The sequence below is a fragment of the Hirundo rustica genome, chromosome 3, assembly GCF_015227805.2.
Source record: "Hirundo rustica isolate bHirRus1 chromosome 3, bHirRus1.pri.v3, whole genome shotgun sequence".
Classification (NCBI taxonomy): domain Eukaryota; kingdom Metazoa; phylum Chordata; class Aves; order Passeriformes; family Hirundinidae; genus Hirundo; species Hirundo rustica.
This window is the reverse complement of record NC_053452.1, coordinates 4,212,638-4,232,763: the sequence shown is the minus strand read 5'-3', so window position 1 is coordinate 4,232,763 and position 20,126 is coordinate 4,212,638. Positions and strand designations below refer to the sequence as shown.

The 20,126-nt window shown below is 41.3% G+C and overlaps 1 long non-coding RNA gene across 1 annotated transcript; it reads right to left on the bottom strand.

The window, feature by feature from the left end:
- Window positions 1-7,451: 7,451 nt before the first annotated feature.
- Window positions 7,452-12,053, bottom strand: LOC120751073 (uncharacterized). Its single transcript, XR_005700255.2, has 4 exons — window positions 11,960-12,053; window positions 11,120-11,303; window positions 9,776-9,879; window positions 7,452-9,256 (listed from the first exon to the last, which is right to left on the bottom strand). It is a non-coding gene; the product is annotated as an uncharacterized LOC120751073 (long non-coding RNA).
- Between the last annotated feature and the right edge of the window lie 8,073 nt (window positions 12,054-20,126).

Here is a 20,126-nt window from a genome sequence, read left to right as displayed (position 1 = left end):
ATTGGTACCAGCACTGCAAACATTTTCCTATCTTCTCTGCAGGACAAAAGCTATCCAGTTATGAACACAGACTTAGTGTGGCAATCCCTGCTCTCTAGATACCCAATCTCCCAAACCTGATCCTACTATTTTCCAATTCTCTCTGCTAAAAAATTATTCTTTCCAAAGAACTGCACAGGCCCAGGACTCCAGGATCCAGGCTGCTATGGTAGAGGCTGTGAGAATCCATTCTCAGAAATTTAAAAAAAAAAAAAAAAAGCCGAAAAAAACCACCACAAAAAAACCCCCAAAACCATACCACCAACCAAAAAACAAACAAAAAACAACAACAAAAAAACCCAAAAAACAAAACCCCCCACACACAACCAAAAAACCAAAACAAACAAAAAAAACCACCAAAAAACCCCACCAACTTCTTAATGACCACACAAATCTGAAGATAAGATTCTCTTTCATTTATAGTGACCTAATTCCTGCTAACAGCATAGCAAAATTGATTCACCTTTACAGCCAAGGCTTTCTATGGCAATCCCACAAAATGAGGTACTAATTTATAAAGGCCCCTTAAAATACTGTAGTAGCAGAGAGTCCCTAGGGCCTGAGAATCAGATTTCATACACACACAAATAAGCACAGAATCCCCTCAAGTGCCAGCATCTATTTTTACTATCCAAATACACAAAGAGATAGCAGGAGTGAAAAAAATAAAACCCTGGTCAGCCTACAGCTGCACATCCTGCTCGTGGGTTTTGATCAGAAAAGCAACTGAAGTGCCTGAATACTTCCAAGAACTGACACATCATCGTGATCTATATGTGAGAGTTGAGAGCAGAATTGGAGAAAACTTGATTTTGGCAAGGGGATGCGTTCAACAATGGAAAACATCATATTTATGAACTTAATTGTCACAGGGCTGCCTTTAGACTGAAGTATGCAATGGCCCTACAAGCTGTGTGTTTTTAAGAATTAAATTCTTAAATCACTGAGGTAGTGTTTTCACAGAAGCTTTTTGAAGAAGGATAACATTTTCTTAAATTGTTAATCACAAATAATTTACTATTTATATGATTAATAGTATTAAGTAAAGGATTAAACTGAATGGTTCACCTGAGTTTTATTCAGGTGAGTTCAGAATTTTTTCCTTTTCTCTTATATAAATCAGAATTACACCATCCTTTGATTTATATTGTTGTTGGTGCGATTTTTTGGTTTTCTTTGAGTTTTGATGTCTTGGGAGGTTTTCCTTTTGAAAGAAAGGAAACAAGAAAAAAGCCTGTCTTGTTGTTGGGGTTTTTTGTTTGCTTTATTTTTGTTTTAAACAAGAATGCAGAAGACTGAGAAGGAACATGAAGAACTTGCTTCTATGCAACAGTATTCTCTAATCAGAGGAATGAAAGGGAAGCCAGAGCAAATGAACAATTTAGTGAGATCTTATTAAGGTCACAGGAATTTTCTTAGTGTAGCATGATACAGACTGCCAGGAAACCTCACAGTGACCCAATAAATTCAGTATCATTACAGTGCTGCCATCCAAGTATCCTGAGTCTATCTGGCATTAAGGAAAGTGACTAAAACAGGGGGAGGAAGTGAGATTTTTACCCCTGAGAAGCAAGTGGAAAAGCACTGGCAATCTGCATTTTGACTGTCTTCTGAGTGGTATATAACTTATACTGGAGGTATGTATTTTATATATACTCAAGAGAAATGCCAAACTGGTGAGTTGTACTGCTGTCACTCAGACAGTGAAGGTGGTAGTGACAAGAACAATGCCAACAATTAATGTTTACAGTGGAAAAATGCACATGTAATGGCCTGCTGTAGCATTAGTCCTAACTGGCATCTCACTACGTGATTAGATGATCATGCAGCATACTTGAGCAATAATGCAAAACTAGAAAATTTATGGGAGAAAAAAATACTGAAATGGGTAACCAACACTATGGTGGTTACATATAGACCAATACATGTGGATAAATATAGACCAATACATGTGGTCTGCACTGAAGTTTGCCACATCTCATTTATCTTTTTAAAATTCCTGAAATGTGCACACCGTTACTGCCCCATTAGGGGAGAGGCCCCCAGAAACCACCAGCATTTCTGCCTCCACACTCAAATCCTGCCCTGAGAGGATTTTGTAGCAGCTGTTCAATAAAAAAAAAAAACCCAAACAAATAAAACCACATTTTCACACATGTACCTCTGCCACAATAAAGGTTCCACCAAGGTTTGTCCTTCTTCAGCACAACCCTCTCTGACTGATCTCCCACAAAGGAGGTGTAATGGCAGCTGAAGACATCAAGAACAGAATTTATCCACATATGGATGGGGCTTTTTACCACATATGGATGGCACAGAAAGACTTTTATCAAAAGAGTTGGATTCCCTGGCTCTGCTTTATGGTAACAGGTTTGTCAAGCTATAATTAGGAGTCCTCCTCTGCAAAGAGCTCCACACTGTCAAAAACCCCCAAGTGTTGTCAATAAAAGTGTCAGCTAAGAAATGAAACTGCTTTGAAATGTTGTTTTTTTTTTTTTTTTTTTTTTCCTGAGTTTCTTCTTTCCCTCGGCTTCCCACCCTTGTCCAGCATCTATTACCCAGCTTGAGTCTAAAAATGTCATGGTCTAAGCAAAGGGCATAAGCTGTCTTCATCTAAACGGAGGGGCAACTGCTCCTGCAGTTCATGTGTGTTTCACAGTCACAAACTGCAGAGAAGACAAAAACTCCAATGAAATGACCTTAAATCTTCTCAGCACCATCCTGTGGTAACCCTTTGTCACAAAGATAAAAGGACATTAATTACACAGTCCAATAACTGCATTATATCATTCGCAATAAAAGGACATTAAGACTGAAATTCTTGGAAACAGCATGACAGCTACAATGAAGCTCATGCATCATTAAAACATTATTCATTCCAAATTGTAAGAGTTTCAGATCGGGGTGCTTCTGTGTGTTGAATGCAAGCACCCTATAAATCCAGACAGAAGCTTGTGATACACTCTTTCCAGTCTATCCTTACTAGTGACAACACAAGGCAGGGACCAAAGAGAAAAAACTGTTGCGGGAGTAATTTAAAAAAAAAAAAAAAAATTGTCTATAACACCAAAAATACTCAGTTTAAAAATCAAAATCTTGCTAATGATTAGAAAAACCGCCAGGAGTTACGTTGTGCCACTGAATTTCCTTCATATGGGAAAGGCATTCCCAGGAGGAAGAGTTTCCTCAGGGCTGAGAATATTTTCTTTGCTGTTACCCAAACTAAGGAAAAAGAAAATTGCTTTTAAGACCAAATGTGCAGTATGGCAGACTGTGCTGCTTAGAAAATCCTCATGTCTGAATTTCTGATGGGCAAGACTCAAAATGTCTTTTTTGTCAAAGTCAGGATCCATGGAGTGCTCTGTGCTCTGCAGAAAAGGCTCATCAGCGCACAGGATCCGACTGACAACAATCTGTGAGGCACAATGACATCCTAGAAAGTGGAGCATTTCAGCAGGTGTATTTCTAGGGTTTCTTCCAGGGAAAGCTACTCATATCACCCCTGAAACACCCATGAAAGAGTCCTAAACACAAGTATGAAAGCTCAAAGTTTGAGTTGTTAGGGGGCATATTTGAAAAGTTGATATTTTCTTTCTCCTAAGAAGGGAACCCACATTCCAATTACTTTCAGTCTCCCTCATTAAACACCTCTTCCTCTGAGTGCTTGCACCCCCAGTATACACAAATCTCAAAAGGCAAATGCCAATTAGTCTGGCACAGACATAACTTCAAGGCTCTCTGCTTCTGAAAATCAGATTATGTGAAAGTTTAAGCGTCTGTTCTCGCCTCAGAGATAAACAGATGTCTTTTCCAAATGCACAGGTTACAGATATTCATATCTGTGCCCTTTGTGACAATCACAAGTAATAACAGCAATCAGATCATTACAAGAGAGTGGGCTGGATAAACAGGAAGTGCTGAGATTCAGCCTCCCTGGGAAAAACAAAGACACTTTACCATTCATTTTGGGTGTTTTCTGTACGAAAACAAGTTATTCACCACCAATATACAATATCTGTCTGGATTAAAGAGGAGTAAACACTGGATACTAACTTGTACTTTCTGCACAATTCTTTGGAGAGAAGAAGGGTGGCAAACAAACTCTTAGAGCATCTACTAAATAATGCATCTTCATATAATTAAGTATATTCTAGTCAGCAGCCTTCAGCTCTTAGACTTTTTAGACAATTCTCAGAATAATTATCTGAGAAGTCCAATTTGGACCACGCAGCCAGCATGGATTTTATTCTGTTTATTTGCAACTTATGACTGAATAACTGAATTTTTATCTGATCAGGGCAAAATTGTTTCTGAAACTTAAGAATGCTAAGCTATCATGGTTTCCACTGCTTTACATATTTCTTCACTGACTACAACCTCACATTTCTACAACCACAGGATTATTTTACCAGGAAACTGACCCTAGCAGTTCACTTTCCACAAGTTTCGCGGAGCGCGCACTTGGCAGCGGTTGGAAACATCATCCAGTTAAAAATGTCAATTCCTGGGAGCTTTGACAGCAAAGGAAAGACAGGAGAAACCACTGATGCAATGCTTGTGAGGTAGGTGTTCTGCTACTCCAGTGGCACTCATGCGTCCACAATTATAATGCCAAGGTGGATGCTGCCTTCACCTTCTCCTAACACTCCTGCTGCTCCATCAGACAGCCAAAATTCTCCTCACACCTTGCAAACCCAGCAGCAGCAACTGAATGTCACTGTGAATATAACAGCCATATATAAAGTGAACATACCAGCCAGAGAAACCAAGCGTGGAAAAGGTGGTGTTAAGAAAGTTATTTGCAGGTTGAATTACCGCCTCTTTCAGCTATGCCCTAGTTAAATTCACGGAGTCTAGCAGCAAAATGAGAATACTGGTGAATCGCACCTGCTCCAGCATTAACCGATTTTCCAGAAATTTATTACCCCTTTGGTTTCAAAGACAGGTAATAATTTACACGGCTTCCCATGCCTAAGGCACGAGCAATCCAGATCAGTGGGCTTCAAAGAACATCTTTATTATAAAACAAATGAACGGTGAAAATACATTTTCTTGCAACCAGGCAAACGCACAGGAGAGGCAAGAGAACCAATTTCAACTTATTCTCATGACTTTTATCACAAAACTGGTGCTTTGGAGCACGAGATGTGTGCTTGCTCTGCTCAGCCAAGTGGAAATGGCTTAGGAGAGGCTCACAGAGCCTGTGCTGATGCCACCTCACCAGTGGCCATGTGATTCCTAGGCCAGGATGCAGGGATTCCCCCCATTCCTACTGCAGGGCTTGCCAGCCAGTCCAAGCTGCAGCTGTGCCCTGCCCACGGGCACAGGAGCGATCCTGCAGGCTGCACAGATGCCAGAAATGCCAACAGAGTCTGCTGTGCCTGCATCCAGCTGCAACAAGGTCTCATCCGCACGTCCTTTGCCATTTTCCGCATCAAGAAAAGCAGATTCTAGAGTACTGCCAAAGCTGCTCATATAAATAACCATTCTGATGTGCAGCCTGCCTGCAGTTTTATTTCCCCTCTAGCTTGTAGCTTAGGCATTACCATGGACAGAGAACTTCCTGCTATTTTGATGAATGAGAGAGTCACTGGCAGGACAAGTGCTATTGAAAAGTGATGTTCTGCAAGTCTCCTGCATTGTCAGTAGACCCCAAGTCTTCTTAAATAACTGCAGAATAATGAAGACTTGTGCCTTTTCTAGCTAAGGATCTGGCCAAGCACCAATATATTTTATTTTAATAATATAGATATCATACAAATAAATATACTAAACCTATTATATAATGCAAATATATTATATAATACAATAAACAGTATATATTTTATATTGCACATAAATCTGTTTTCCAAAGAAAACAAGAAGGCTCAGAAAACTCAATCCTGCCCCGAGTGCTGGTGCCCAACAATTACAATATCTATGATGCCTTAAGAACCTGTAGATAAAACAACACACACTTGCAAGATATTATTATAGGAGGTAATATAAAGGTCAGTTTCTTTTGGAGGCCCCCAGGACTAGATATGAAAAATGTCCACAAAAGTCCACCCCTCTGGGGGTAAACAGAGTTTAGTACATGAGGATATTCGACAAAAATCACCAATTAGGAGCACAAGTGGTGATGTAATTTCTCCTCCCCATCCAAGCCCCTTCTAAATCCTCCCCCCTCAGATAGGCCTAAACGTTGTTGATGGAAATGGGTCTCAAAAAGTTGTTCCTTGCCCTTGGTTTCCAAGAGACCCAAGACAGGAGAGGGGCTTTGGAATGTGGTTTTTCTTTCTGCCTATCAGGGCAGGGAAAAATACTGGGAAAATTAGCTATGAATGCAATAATAGGCTACAAAGCTGCAAATACACACATGACTAATACAGAGAATATATAAAAGAAAAAAAAAAGACAAAAATCATTAGGCATCACCCTGAGCTGTCTCTGAGCTGAATTCAAGCTCAGGCAGGTCTCCAGCCACAAGGCTGCGGAGGGAGAAGTGCTGAAGTTAATTCAGTTTTCTGCCCTGCATCTCTGCGACAAATCTCCATCTAAGACTACTTTTCTTTGCTAGATATGGTGCCAAGTGCAAGGCAGATAAGAGGAGAGCACGAAACTTGGGGATATATGGATTTACAACTACTAACCAGGAAGATCATGAGCATTAGGCTGTTAAAATACAGCTACAGGCCAGCCATCCTTAGGGAAGCTGCGCTGGAGAATGGATAAGGAGAACTTAGGCACAAAGACTTTATTTCAGAGCCAGTTAAAAAGCAGCTCAGCTGTGTTTCTAGTACAGTGCTGAGATGAAGCTGGTGCACCAGAAATCCTTTGCCTTCCTGCCAGACAACCTCTGAGAGACTCTGGCTAAGAGAACTGAGGAATTAGAAATGAGTGTTACTGGGATTCTTCTGTGGTCATGCGGGAAACTGAGGGATGAACTTCTCCTTAATGACCCTCCATCAACAGACTCACAAATACCAGCCTCTGACATGCCAATCCTTAAAATCTGGGGGCAAAAAATCAAAACCCAACTTCCCAGCTATTCCGTTCCTGCTCCTCCCTATGTCCTGTAGGAGTGAGCAGGCACAGAATTTCACCCCTAGTGTATCTATTTGGTGGTGGAAAGCCAAATTTCAAACCTAATCAGCAAATTCAAACTCCTCTTGCCAAGGAATCTGCTATGTGGAAAGGATGGGAATTGCAATGAGGGCTTGTCTGAAGTGCAGTCAGTAACTCAAATGACATAAAATATACCCATTACAGGCTTGATCTTTGATTTTATTTTCAGGAATTTTGTTTTCAGAAATAATTTTTATTTTAATAATAAAAATAATTATTACCTTAAATATTTTAATAATAATTAATATAATATAAAATTTTGATAGCATAATTTTTATATAATTTAATTTTCAGAAATTTTATTTTCGTGGAACAACACGCAAAGCTCAACTCCAAGCCTGCTACTTTGTCCTTCCAATTTGAGCAAGGCCATAAAGCCTGTATTATAAGTTTAGGATGTAAGAACAGAACACTAAAATAATCTATCACCGGTTATTTATTTTAATAAAGGTTGTATCGCTAATTGTTTCCTACCATTTTAAAGCAATTGGCCCCTCACTGAACTTCAGCAAATGAGAGCTTTGAAAATACAGCTATTAAAAGAGATTAATAACAGTTTCTCATCTCTTATCCCAGGAGCCCAAGACACTCTCCCATTATTGCTATTCCTCTCAACACGCAGAATTAAAGGAAAGGGCACGAGGACAGAAAAGCCATTAGCAGCTTCCAAATGTAAAGATATGGCAAGGCAGGCAATAACATTTTGTTTCAAAGCAGAGCCCATTTAGTCCAGTGAAAATATTTTAGCCTCTAAAATTGTAAATATACTCTAAAACTAGAGGTCACTGAGCATCTAAGCTGCCATGCAGCACTAGTACAGTCAGGTGCCTTCTGACACTTGCAAAGCTCAGTGTTAACAGATCTGCTGTCCAGTGTTTATGTCTGGTCTCAGTGCTTTCTTTCATGAAGATTTATTACTAACAAATATAATCCCTCTAACTTTATACTGCTTGTATAGTTGCAGTATTTTGGGTAATTGAGGAGTTAGAATTTCCAAGATTTCTCCAGAGCCAGGTCAGAACAGTGCTAACACACCCTGAATATATACCTCTGCTTTCTGAATCTATACAGCTTCCTTTCATTGAGGAAAATAAACATTGAGCAGTCATCAGACAACTGTATCAGATATTCCCATGTGAGATAAATACTGAGACTTAAATAGAGCCAGCAATCTCTTTTGGAGGTTATCTGATATTTACAGAGAAAGATCCTGATAATTTTTCTATGAGAAGTACAGCAGCTCATGTGATACAGTACATCTATAAAGGAGAACGTTCAAAGCAAATTCTCTCTGTTAACAAAACTGCTCGTTATAAATCAAGACAAAGTTGTCACCTCTTTTGGATCAAGGTTAATCTACTCATAGCCATTAAATTCACACACGTGCATTATTAAGGATCTATTTTACAGCTTCTCACTCTGATTATTTGAAGCGTTATCAGCTGACCGTGACATTTCCTGTCACAGACGCAGAAAAGCCAGGAAGGATTTGTACTGTTACGTCCAGCTTTCAGGCTATGCATTTAGCTGTACAGATCAGTATGAAATTTTAGTAATACAGCAAGGCAAAGCTACAAAAAACATGGGAAACCAAGGCAGATTGTCACACTATCGAGCTTTTTTTTCCCCAGCAGATGATGGAGAACACTTCTGCACAGCAACAGAAGTGTCGACCTAGTATCTCCGAAGGAAGGAGGTGACCAAACTAAACCTCACCACTCGCAAAGGCTGGAAACAATTGCACAATGAAGCCCAGCCCACACCCTCCTCGCTAACAAGCTGAAGTTCTATTCTGTTTAATAGACTTTGCTGCACTGACACATCTCTAATTAAAAGATACCACGTTTTAGTGCGAAAAATCCTGAGCCACAAGGGGAAACCAGAATGCTACTCCCCTGTTCACAGTTCCAGGAATCCCCTACAAAAACCTAGCAGTAGTAAAAGCCATATGTTTTGGCAAGAGTGGACAGATTACTGTTTACCTTTGCAAACTGAACAAATCACCAGCAGTTTTGCACCACTTGAAGATTTATCCCTCTTTCTCCACCTTGCACGCTGCAAACAGCTGGGCAGTTTGTGGGAGCACTGCAAACCTCGAGAGCTCAAACATCTAAGCAAGAGAAACAACAGACACAAGGTAAAAGCAAACTCAAAAACTGTTTCCTCCACAAAGAGGACTGCTTTCAGGCATGTGAAAGCCAGGTTAAGTGCATTTAGTGACTCACTAGCATTTGCTGCATTTGAAATATTAGCCTCAGCTTTGATTAACTAACTAGCAATAGTAGTCTATGAGGCCAGCTGCTCTGAGACACCCAACAGATATATCTCTAAGAAGAAACAGAAAGAAAAATGTTTCCTCTGAATAAGTCTTAAAAAAAAAACTTGATGTACACTTCTGCAAACAGTTGAGAGGTAGCAAATACAGACTATCAGAGAGATGAAACACTTTTTTTACAGCAGGAGTAAACACTAAATTTTAGACTAATTGTCCCACTTTAACATTACCAGAGGTATTACTAGTGCCGGACTAAACTCAAAGCAGTGGCATGTTTAGCATATGCAGTGCATTGCTGAATGGAAAGCCAAAGCCAGGGGCTGAGCAGTTTATTTTACATGTAACAAAACTCACAAGATCCATCCTGCATGAAATGGCTGTAGTGATTACGTGAACATTCCCTGAGGGCGCTCATGTGGATGCAGAACAAGCAGGCAGTGGATTCACATCACCAGGCCCTTGGAAACCGAAATGCACCTTTCACAAACAATCCAGGAAATCAGGCTTAAAATAGGTTATAAAAGACTTCAGGGAATCAGAAGTTCCACGACATGCACTTTCCAAAGTGGAATTTTCACAGGTTAAAGCAGCATTGCCCCCAGTACATTACAAAAGGCACAATAACCTGGCAGCAAATTACACATTTTTGCTAAGGAAGGTGACCAAGGCTTTTTATGAAGATCAGCATAGGAACCACACAGGGATGAAGGTTAAGTTTCTTAGACTCTCAGTGAAAAACAACAGCACATTCAAACATCCCACATAATGCCTCATCTCACACAGCCGAAGGATCCAGAATTTCCTCACAGGGATCTTGTGAGCAAGGACCCCCAGGAGAGATTAGGGAGGACAAGTGTTGACCCTGGGAAAGCACTTGGGAGAACACATGGCCTCAGCATAGCCAGGAGCTCCAGAAAGGCTTCTGCTCCCAAGGAAGTTCTGCCCCTACTTCTTGCCCTTCTGGCAGAAGAGAGTAAATGGACATGATTTGGAACTGCAGTTTCAGCCAGACTCCAACACATCACAGCCCACGTGAAAGAACTGAAATTATATGGAAATATGTAAGCCACATAGCCGGCTCCCTTTTTGCAGTAGCTTTCCTGAAATAATGGACACTTCCCTGATAAGAAGCCCTGCTGTTTTCAAACTAGAAAAGACCAGCATTGGTTTCAAAAGACTCCTTGTGGCAACTTTTCCACAGTTTCTCAGTGCAAAACTTCCCCTGCACACTTTCTCTCTTCATGGCACTTAACCTGCTCATACTTTGGTGAAAGGACAACTGCAACAAAAAGTATCCAAAAATGCAGAGGTGAGCAAGGACATCAGATCTGTCCAGGTACTGTGACAGGGTCTGTTCTTGCACAGACTGAACCTTAAAAAATTGGTGGTGCTTCCACCCACAGCTCTGCTGAGTGATTGATTCGGCTAAATGGACTGCTGAATTACAGGAGTAATTGCCAAACTCGAAAGAGGTTCATGGAGCTTTCCCTCCCAGTAGCATTTCTCTTAAAAATGAAGGGAGTATCTATTCAAATTGGACTCCCAGGCCAGAAAAGAAGCAGTTTCTAAATACAAATACAGGTGAAGACACCTGGTACAGCCAACTGGAACTACTTCAGCATCAAGTCAGTCAACACGACAGACTCCTTCCTGTCTGACATTGTGGTAAGAACAACCGTTTTCTCTGTCAAGATTTACCTTTAAATGGATCCAAGTGTAGCCTGAAGTGAACTGCAGCACAACTGCACTGATGAAGCAGAGGCAGGGACGAGAGCAGCAAGCTTTTCAGCCAGGAGGAAGGGACACAGCTGCACAGCCAGATGCCAGTGAGAACACCACAGTCACAATCAGGACACATGGTCATCACAGGCCAGCCAGATGCCTAAACAGTATGAAAAGCACTTCATGAAAATAATCACGATATCAAAACAGTGCAAATCTTATTTTCTGTTTAACCCCATCTACTGCTTTGACAGCAAACCAGCAGGAAGAATTAACTCCACACAAATTGCAAGAGATGCCAAGTAAGAACTAAAATTTAGTAGGGAAATTACAATATACAAAATACATTTCAGTTATTATATTTGGTCCCACTCTGTGACAGAACTATGGGTACTGTAGTAGCAAAGCATCTTTTATGATGCAAATTTCAAAGTCACCAGAATTTTTAATTAAAAAAAAAAAAAAGCTTCTGTTGCAGGTCATCAGCCTGATTTGTGATCTGTCTCATTTTGCTGCAGCAGCCCTCTTGTTAAAGGGTAGAAATGAGCCCAGACACAGACTTCTCGTTCACCACAGCATGAAAAGGGTCCTGGTTTATTCCTCTTTACAGCTCAGCCATCCTGACCCCAACCATTCACTGACCCTGGCTGCAGCAAGCTCCTGCTGGAGGTTTCCCTTGCAGCCTCTGACTGCTGGTTATTTCCTGCTGAACTCCGACTGCTGGGATCAGTTTGCAGATTCTGACTGCAGCTTTTACCCAGCCAGACTGTGACTGCAGGTTCCAACAACAGGCTCTGACTGCACAACCAGACTGACCTCACAGCAGTGATTCTCTCTCCCCAGGATCCTTCCCCTTCATGATCCTCACATTCCCTCTTCCTCCAGGCTCCTCCTCCTTCATAATTCCCCCTCACTAGCTGACCCACTCCCTTTTATCACACTCATCTTTACTGGACACAGCTGTGACTCCTCGGGGTGAGGCTGTATTGGGTAATTAACACAGCTGTTACTTACCAAGGGCCAGATTACCTGTATTCCTTCCTCCTACACCATTTCCCTCATACAGGAGAGTTTCAATGGTCCACATTGATCTCCTGCGCAATCCATCTGCTGACAAATCACCCTTCCATATTACTGATGGTTAAACAACTTCCTGTCTACCTGCTCCCAACAAAAGCAGATGACTGATTTTCCTCTATGTGTTTAGGATTTTTAGCTGCCTGGCTCCAATGAAGCCTTTTACAGTCACCTATAATTTTTCTCATTTGGCAATCCAGAAGCCACAAACTAGTAAGGCGAAAAACGTGTGCTAACGCCTTTACAAATAATTTGATGGGTGAAGCTATGTGTGTTAACATCTTTGGAACGGGTCTTAATGTCTCTACTGACTTTGGGCGGCAGGTTTGTTGCAGAGCCCAGACAGCTTGGCCCCTGAAATAGACAAGGGGGTCTGCACAAGGCTAAATTTTGGGATAAAACACTAGGTTAAGGGGGTATATGTGGTAGGGAGGAAGGCTGTACCTTTCTAGACAATGGGGAAAGGAAGAGGACAACATGCCCTAAGATAAAAGGAGGCTGCGCCCTCCAAAACCCTGAGAGAGAAAAGCCCACAGGCATGTGCCCCAGTAAAGCCTCTCCCTTTATTCCAATAGAGTTGAAGGACTCCTCTGTCTCCTTTTTAGACATATATCTCTGGTGTTTGTGGATTTTTCTGACACTGACAGTAGGTGCCCTTCTGCTTCTGGGTTTTTTAATTGACTGAATGGCTGCTGCAAATGTTTTTAGCTTAGGTTCTTTGCCTGCTAACAAGCATAAGATGAAACACTGGAGTGCACAGCTTGCCCTTTTTTTCTCCCCTCTAAATAGAAATAATTTGCTCTCAGTGATCTTTCCACAAAGGAAAAGAAAGCCCAACAAAGAATTAAGGTCTGAAATGCAAAAGCACAGCAAGACATCTAGGAAAGTAATTTTTCTTATAGTGAGTACATTAATATGAAATGCTGTCTTAGAGTGAGTGTATTCCATGACTCCATGTATTCTTGGATAGTGTGTTCCAAGATCCTCTGCATCCTGACCAAAAAATGGCTGTTGTATCATTAAGGCCAGGGACCAGTGTGTGTGGGACCGGGGAAGCTTCTTTGCTGTGCAGGCATTTTGAAGTGTCACTGCCCAGGTTTTCCATGGCTCTGGGCAACGTGGTTTTTCTTGCTTGACTGAAAAGCTTTTTTTGGCCCAGGCAAAAAAGCTTTTCCTCTTCTTGGTGCAGAGAGGCTGCAGTGGCGAGCCTTAGACTGCCCTGAGGTGAACTGAGCAGCTGCTTCATCCATCTTGTACTGCATGTCACGAGTGGGTATTTCTCTGGCCTTTTGGATCTTTTATCCCAGTGTCTGCGCCTGGGGTGAGGTCTGACAGCTTAATATCTAACAGTGATTTACCCTTTTTTTTTTTCCCTTGGGCTTGTGGGCATCCTGATTCTTAACAAACCGTTGTTTTTTTGTTTTTTTTTCCCCACTTTCATTTATTGGTGTTCCTTTCCTACTGGTGGAGAGGGATTATTGGAAGCCTGTGGAGGAAATGACACTCATTCCAGTCCTCTTTTAATTTTTTTAGTCTCTCAGACTCAGACAAGTGTAAAATTCAGAACAGAATCTGCCCCCAGTCACTAGCTCCTGTGTGCTCAGTTTTCTCCTGAGGCTGACTGTAGCTCTCCTGTCAGCCAAATCCCTACAGCTCTTTTGCAGACAAGTAAATTAATTTCTACAGTACTTTAAAAAGCTCAGTGTGAACTCTTTTCACAAAGAATAATCAGGGGGGAAGATTATCTTAGGTATAGACAATACAGTTGAACAATATTCTTCTAAATCAGCATGTCCTTGTGCCACATTTTCAGCCCTGCCTTTTAACTCATGTAGTTACTGTCTTCTCCAATAATTGTTCAAGAATTGTGTTGTCAAATCATTGGCATTTACATCAGAGAATCTCAGCAACTTGTCGTGCTACCAGGGGTTGAATAATGTTTCTTCTACAAGCATCCTGTCATTGCTTCACAATTCATTTAGGCTGATTGCAGAGGCCACTCATCATTTCCTCAAGAAATTCATTTCAAGGCCTATTTCAATAGGAAAATATAATTTGAAGCTTTGAAAGGCCACGAAGAACTCAAAGAAAACAGATTCTGCAAATTTCTTTCCACAGTCTTTCAAAAGAAAAAGCAGTTGCTTCTGCATATTGTGGGAACTAGACTCAATCTCAAGGACAGAACACTGTGTGTTATTATCCCAGGCAAAATAATTTTAGAGGGAAAAGTACCTAAAACATTTGGAATCATACAATCACAGAGCATCCTGAGTTGGGAAGGACCCACAAGGATTATCAAAGTCCCAGGTCCTGGCTCTACACATGTCAGCCCCAACAGTCACACCATGTGCCTGAGACAGTTTTCCAAATGCTCCTTGAACTCTGTCAGTCTTGGTGCTCCACTTCCCTGAGGAGCCTGTGCCAGTGCCCAACCCCGCTCTGAGTGAAAAACCTATTCCTGATATCCAGTCTAAACCCCTCCTGACACAGCTTCAGGCTATTCCCTGGGGCCCTGTTACTGGACACCACAGAGATCAGTGCCTGCCCCTCACAAGGAAGTTGTAACTGCAGTGGGGTCTCCCTTCAGTCTCCTCCAGGCTGAACAGACCAAGTGGCCTCAGCTGCTCCTCACGTGGCTTCTCCTTCAGATCCTTCACCACCTGCTGTGGTTCCAAACTATTAGAAAATAAATGTAAAATCCATTTCAGTGCTTGCTCCTGGTACGATCCAGGAACTGCCAAGCTAAGAGTTTACTGACAGATTCCTGTGTTGATCTGTGTTGGTCTGATTCAGCATATCATCCAACAATTGATACCTCCCTCTGTGATATTCCAGATTCAAAACTGTGATATTCCAATCCAAAAACTTAATTTAAATGTTGGTCTCCCCTTGGCATTGCAAAACTTGACCTTATTTCACTCAAGTCACTGCTTCCCAGCTCATCTCTTGTGTCCTGTGGGTAATAGAAGCCAACCATTCACCATCTGCACTCACACCAGACCAAGGGTTGCTCAGACTTCCCTTATTTTCCTCCACCAGCCACTGAGTTGTAATGCAATTACCTAAGGTTACCAGGTTATTGTTGCCACTACTGCCTTCCCAAATCAAACGGGTCAGGCTCAGGTGCGCTCTAAACCCTGAACCTGTAAACCTCTCAGTCTTAAATATTACCACCACTGGAAAGATCCTTGCATTTCAAAGTGAAAAAGCAGAAAAGTAAGTAAACCACAGCTACCCACTGTCAATAGCTAAGTCAACAGAAAAGACTGCTTTTAATTCCAGTCCCAGCTTCACATATGAGAACTCAGAGATTATTGAAAATCCAATTTCTGCGACATTTAAATTCTAATACTAACAGCAGAACTAACAGCATGGCCATCCGAGCCTCTGTTCCGTGCCCTTGACCAGATTCTGCTCAAGACACACGAGTAGCATCATCAAGACACAGGGTAGCAGATTTTCCCAAACTTCTCCTTCCTTGTTGTGCATACTTTGAAATTGATTTGGGAGGAATTTTTGCCTCATAGCAAAATTACATGCCGGGTTACAAAAACATCACGCAATTGTGTATTACTGAGCTTCCTTTAAGATTTCACTGTGTTTTTTCTTCTACCTATCCCAAGTGTAACTATTATTTTGCAACCATCACAATTCTTCCATCAGAGCTTTGTTACCTACCTATTTTAATACCATTCCTAAATCCAGCACATGTATATGACTTTACATTTGGTTATCATTGTAGACATCAGACCAGAGAGCACAAGAAACTGCTTAGAAACTAAGAAGTACCTGAAATTTTCTTGAGCCTGGAATCCAAATAAAATCCACCTTCCTAAAGTACACTTCTCAAAGCAAATGTTTTAGCAAAGGTGCTTTGCTAGACAAAAACTCAGGTCCATCCAGAGGAAGAGAGATCCTAAAGCAGGGCTGGAAATTTTTATTTAATATATAGTGGAGGTTTGGAATTTTTCTGTCTTCTACGTACAGTTCCGTCCAATTCACTCAAATGATCTATCAGGAACTAAGCGGTATTATCACATAAAAAATAAAATTTAACCTTTAGGAAATAGATTTAAATCTTTGATCCAGTACTCACCTTGCAAAAACTCACAGGAAATTCCAGAGTTTGGAGGTTTTTACCCTTTATATTTTTGGTCGCATACAGAACATTTGAGTCACTCCTGAAATCCATTGCTTCACTGGAAAATCCACTGCTACTAGAAAGAGTAGAAATTGATTTTTTTCTACATTCTAAAACACATTAAATTTTTTGAAGATAGATCTTGTCTCTTCCTGTGGATGGTCACTGTGTGAAACTGTCATTGACAGTGAAAGCTTCAATGTGGTTTCAAATACATCACTCCATAATATAAATTTAACCACGACAGACATCATGAGTGCTCCAAACAGAAGAACCTCCCTCTACCCCACCTACCTTAACAGTGACTCTTTTGTCTGCCAATGTGAGTTCTAGAGAGGTTTATCATCTCTGAGCGATCCCAAGCCATCCAAACAATGTGATTAATTTTTAATATTTTCCAATTCACCTTTACCAAGCAAAAAACACCGGTTTTAGTGACTGGCACTTTCTGCTGCCTGCCATTTTAATTGCAGAATTTGTTTCAAACTCTTGCCTGTTAGCATCAAGACTCAAGCCTTAGACCACTCTACCAGCACCAGGAGATGTTCTTTTAAACATTAACAGGTCATTAGCAGGTCAACATTATCTTAGGGTGGCTTTGCTCTGAACAGACCTAAAGAATAAGTGGCACTGGTTTTAGGACCTGCTATTGGTAGAGTTGAGGACTCTCAATATTTTCTTGTCATCTCCTGCTGCCTTGCCAGCCATACCTGCAGACTTTCTTATGGCTGGTACAAATACAGCTGAGGAGGAGCTTCTGTTCCAGGGAGCAGACTTGGCTCATTTCCCACTGCTGGGTGTCAAATTTCCTGACTTAAATCTCTTTAGTCAGGGGTATAGGGGATGGAGGATGCTAAGTCTTACTGTAAAAAAAATGTACACCCTGAAGACAACAGACACTTTAAGTCTTCTGGATAGCACTGGTTCTTTGACTTTCACAGCATGTTTTGGAATTGCTCTTTCTTAGCAGGGGACACAAGCAGGCTCCTTGTATCCCAAAGATCTCCTTCACGCAGCCTTTTACAACATCATGTTAGTACCTTTCTCCCTAAGCGGGCTGAAATAAATCTATACATGCACTAATTTTCTGTGGGCTTTAGCAAATGACCAAAATCATCCAAACAGAACAAAAACACAAGCAAAAAAAAATGTTCCTTTGCCTAAGAAACCAATGCAGAAAGCTCAGGAAAATCCATTTGCCCTGGCAGAAAGAGCATTGCATAATGTCCCCATGTACTAAGGAGCTTTTCATCATCTTTATCCTTCTTTAAAGGCTGTCTCAGGTTCAACAGGGGGCTACAGATCTGGAAGATGCAGCTGGGTCCAAAAGCAGCAAAAGAAAATAGTAGAGTAAAAACCTCCAGTGGTAAAGAAATGGATGAGTTATTGGATAGAAAAGAATCTGACATGATTTCAGACAGCATTTGCATAAGAAATGAGCCTTTAAAAAAACTTCTGAATAGTACTCAAATATCCAGTCTGTCATCCTTTTCTCTTACTAATTTACTTCGGGATCAGTAGTAAAGAGATACAAAAGACCCCTGAACAGCTAAATTTCTTTCTAAAAAATTCTGGAGATTGCATTCTAGCTGATTCATCCATTGTCCTGCTTTTGGCTGGGATAGAGCTCATTTTCATCTTAGCAGCTGGTACACGGCTGTGGTTTGGATTGGGATGAGAATAATGTTGATAACACACTATTTTGGTTGTTGCTGAGCAGGAGTCAAGGACTTCTCAGTGTCTCATGCTCAGCCAGTGAGGAGCAGCACATGTGAAGGAGCATGGCCCAGACAGCTGAGCAGAACTGGCCAAAGGGATATTCCACACCACAGAGCATCATGCCCAGTACATAAACTGAGGGAATTTGGCTGACAGGGTCTGATCACTGCTCGAGGATGAAAATTTTGGAACCATTCTGCCTGCTATGGCGAAATACCAAAATGTCAATGACAAATAGCAACAGCAAACCCACCACAATATTCCAAAGTGGAGAAGTGAAGGAGCAGGACTCTCTCTGCAGCAGATGGGCAGAAAGTAATGATCCCTGAATACAAAGAACAGAATAAAGAAGATGCTGAAGTGATAATACAAATCATATGGCTTTGTTAACAGAGAACAGCAATGGCAAAGGAAAGTGCTGACAATGGAGCTTAAATTTGAGACCATAGCTGGAATGGATAACACTTAATTTTTTTAATTAATGCAGCATCCAGTTTTTCCTACTTAGACCGCCAAAGAAGTCAGCAGGTTTTTGGAAGGATATATCTCCTGCCAAGACACTTCAATTAAAAATCTACTTCATTTCCAAAAACATTCCACAGCTCATAGCATCCACTGAAAGAGAAGATGAACCAAGTGTGCCTCTTAGTAAAATCCAAAGTCAACAAGACTGTCTCTGAAAATCCAAAGGAGTGACAAGCCTGAATGAGATATAGGACATATTAAGCTTCTTTTGGATGTTTCTAAATTCAAAGGCTTTTGAATTATTATTATTTTGCATATGTACAAACTTGTATAAACCTTGAGGAAGAGGCCAAATGCAGACTTCAGATCTAGATCAAAGATAGTAAAATAAGGAATTTAAAACAGGACAACTAGAGTTCGATCTGGTGCAGCTGAGAAACATTTAGTAGTTTCATACAGAAGACATGAGCGCTACATTAATTTTTTTTTTTTTCACCATCAGGCCAGGAAAGCACTTTTTCATAAATTATTTGTTGTCTTGGTTTGAAAGACAGGTGTCTGCTAAAGCAGGTAGGAGCCCCCCTTGGAACGGAAAATATTACCCCCTTCCCTCTGAATAATTATATCTTTGAAATGAAGAGGCTTTCAGGCAAGGAAATGAGAAAAGGCGAAGCAGTTCTTTACTAGTATATATAACATGGTAAACAAACAACAACAGTGGCAGCGACAACAAAAGCACGAAGCCGGTCCCAGCCTTCTCACGCTCAGCTGTGGCGCTTTCCCCTTTGGTGCAGTTCCGCTCACAGCCAGCAGGGGCGCTGCTGGCTCCCGGCCAGGCAATGATTCCCCCACGCCTGCAGGGGGCGCTGTGGCATGAGTGTCGGCCATCTCCCTCCACGCGGTGATGGCGGCCACAGCCACCAGAAACTGATGGAGGAAATCAGCCCCCTCCTACCGACCCACAGGGAAGGCCAGTCCTGGTGGCCCCTCTGGATAGCAAGAGCAGCAAGCTGAGAAGGCAGGGATGGGCAAAACCCCGGAGTGGCAGATGAGATGTATCAGAAATTTGGCAGCTGAAGGCACCCCAGCAGATGCTGGAGGGTCCGTTGTTTGGCAAGGTCAGGTGCTAATACGGTCCCTGTTGGGATGCAAATCCTGGGCCCCATCCACACAGGCGCAGGGGTGTCCAAAGATGTGAGGGCTGGATTAAAACTTTCAGAGAAACTAAGATACATAAATCCACACAGACTTGAGGTAGAAATGCAAGTTTAGTTTTAAGTAAGGACAGGATATTTTAAGTGCCTTAGCAAATAAGAGACTGAATTAATTAGTAAGGAAAGGACCTAAGACCTAGTTTAAAATTCAGTGGCATTGTCTTTTGCAAAGATAGTTAAGCTCTAGACATAACGAAAACACTGTAAACTTGCTAAACTTTCCTAGATGGAACAGAGCTATACGTGTAGAATTTGTGCAAGAAATTGCGAATATTGTCGCACATCTTAGCTTAGGATAGGTTCAGCAAAAATGTAGATAATTTGTGTTTAAGCCTGATTGGCTAAAAGTAGAATAAAAATGCACAGC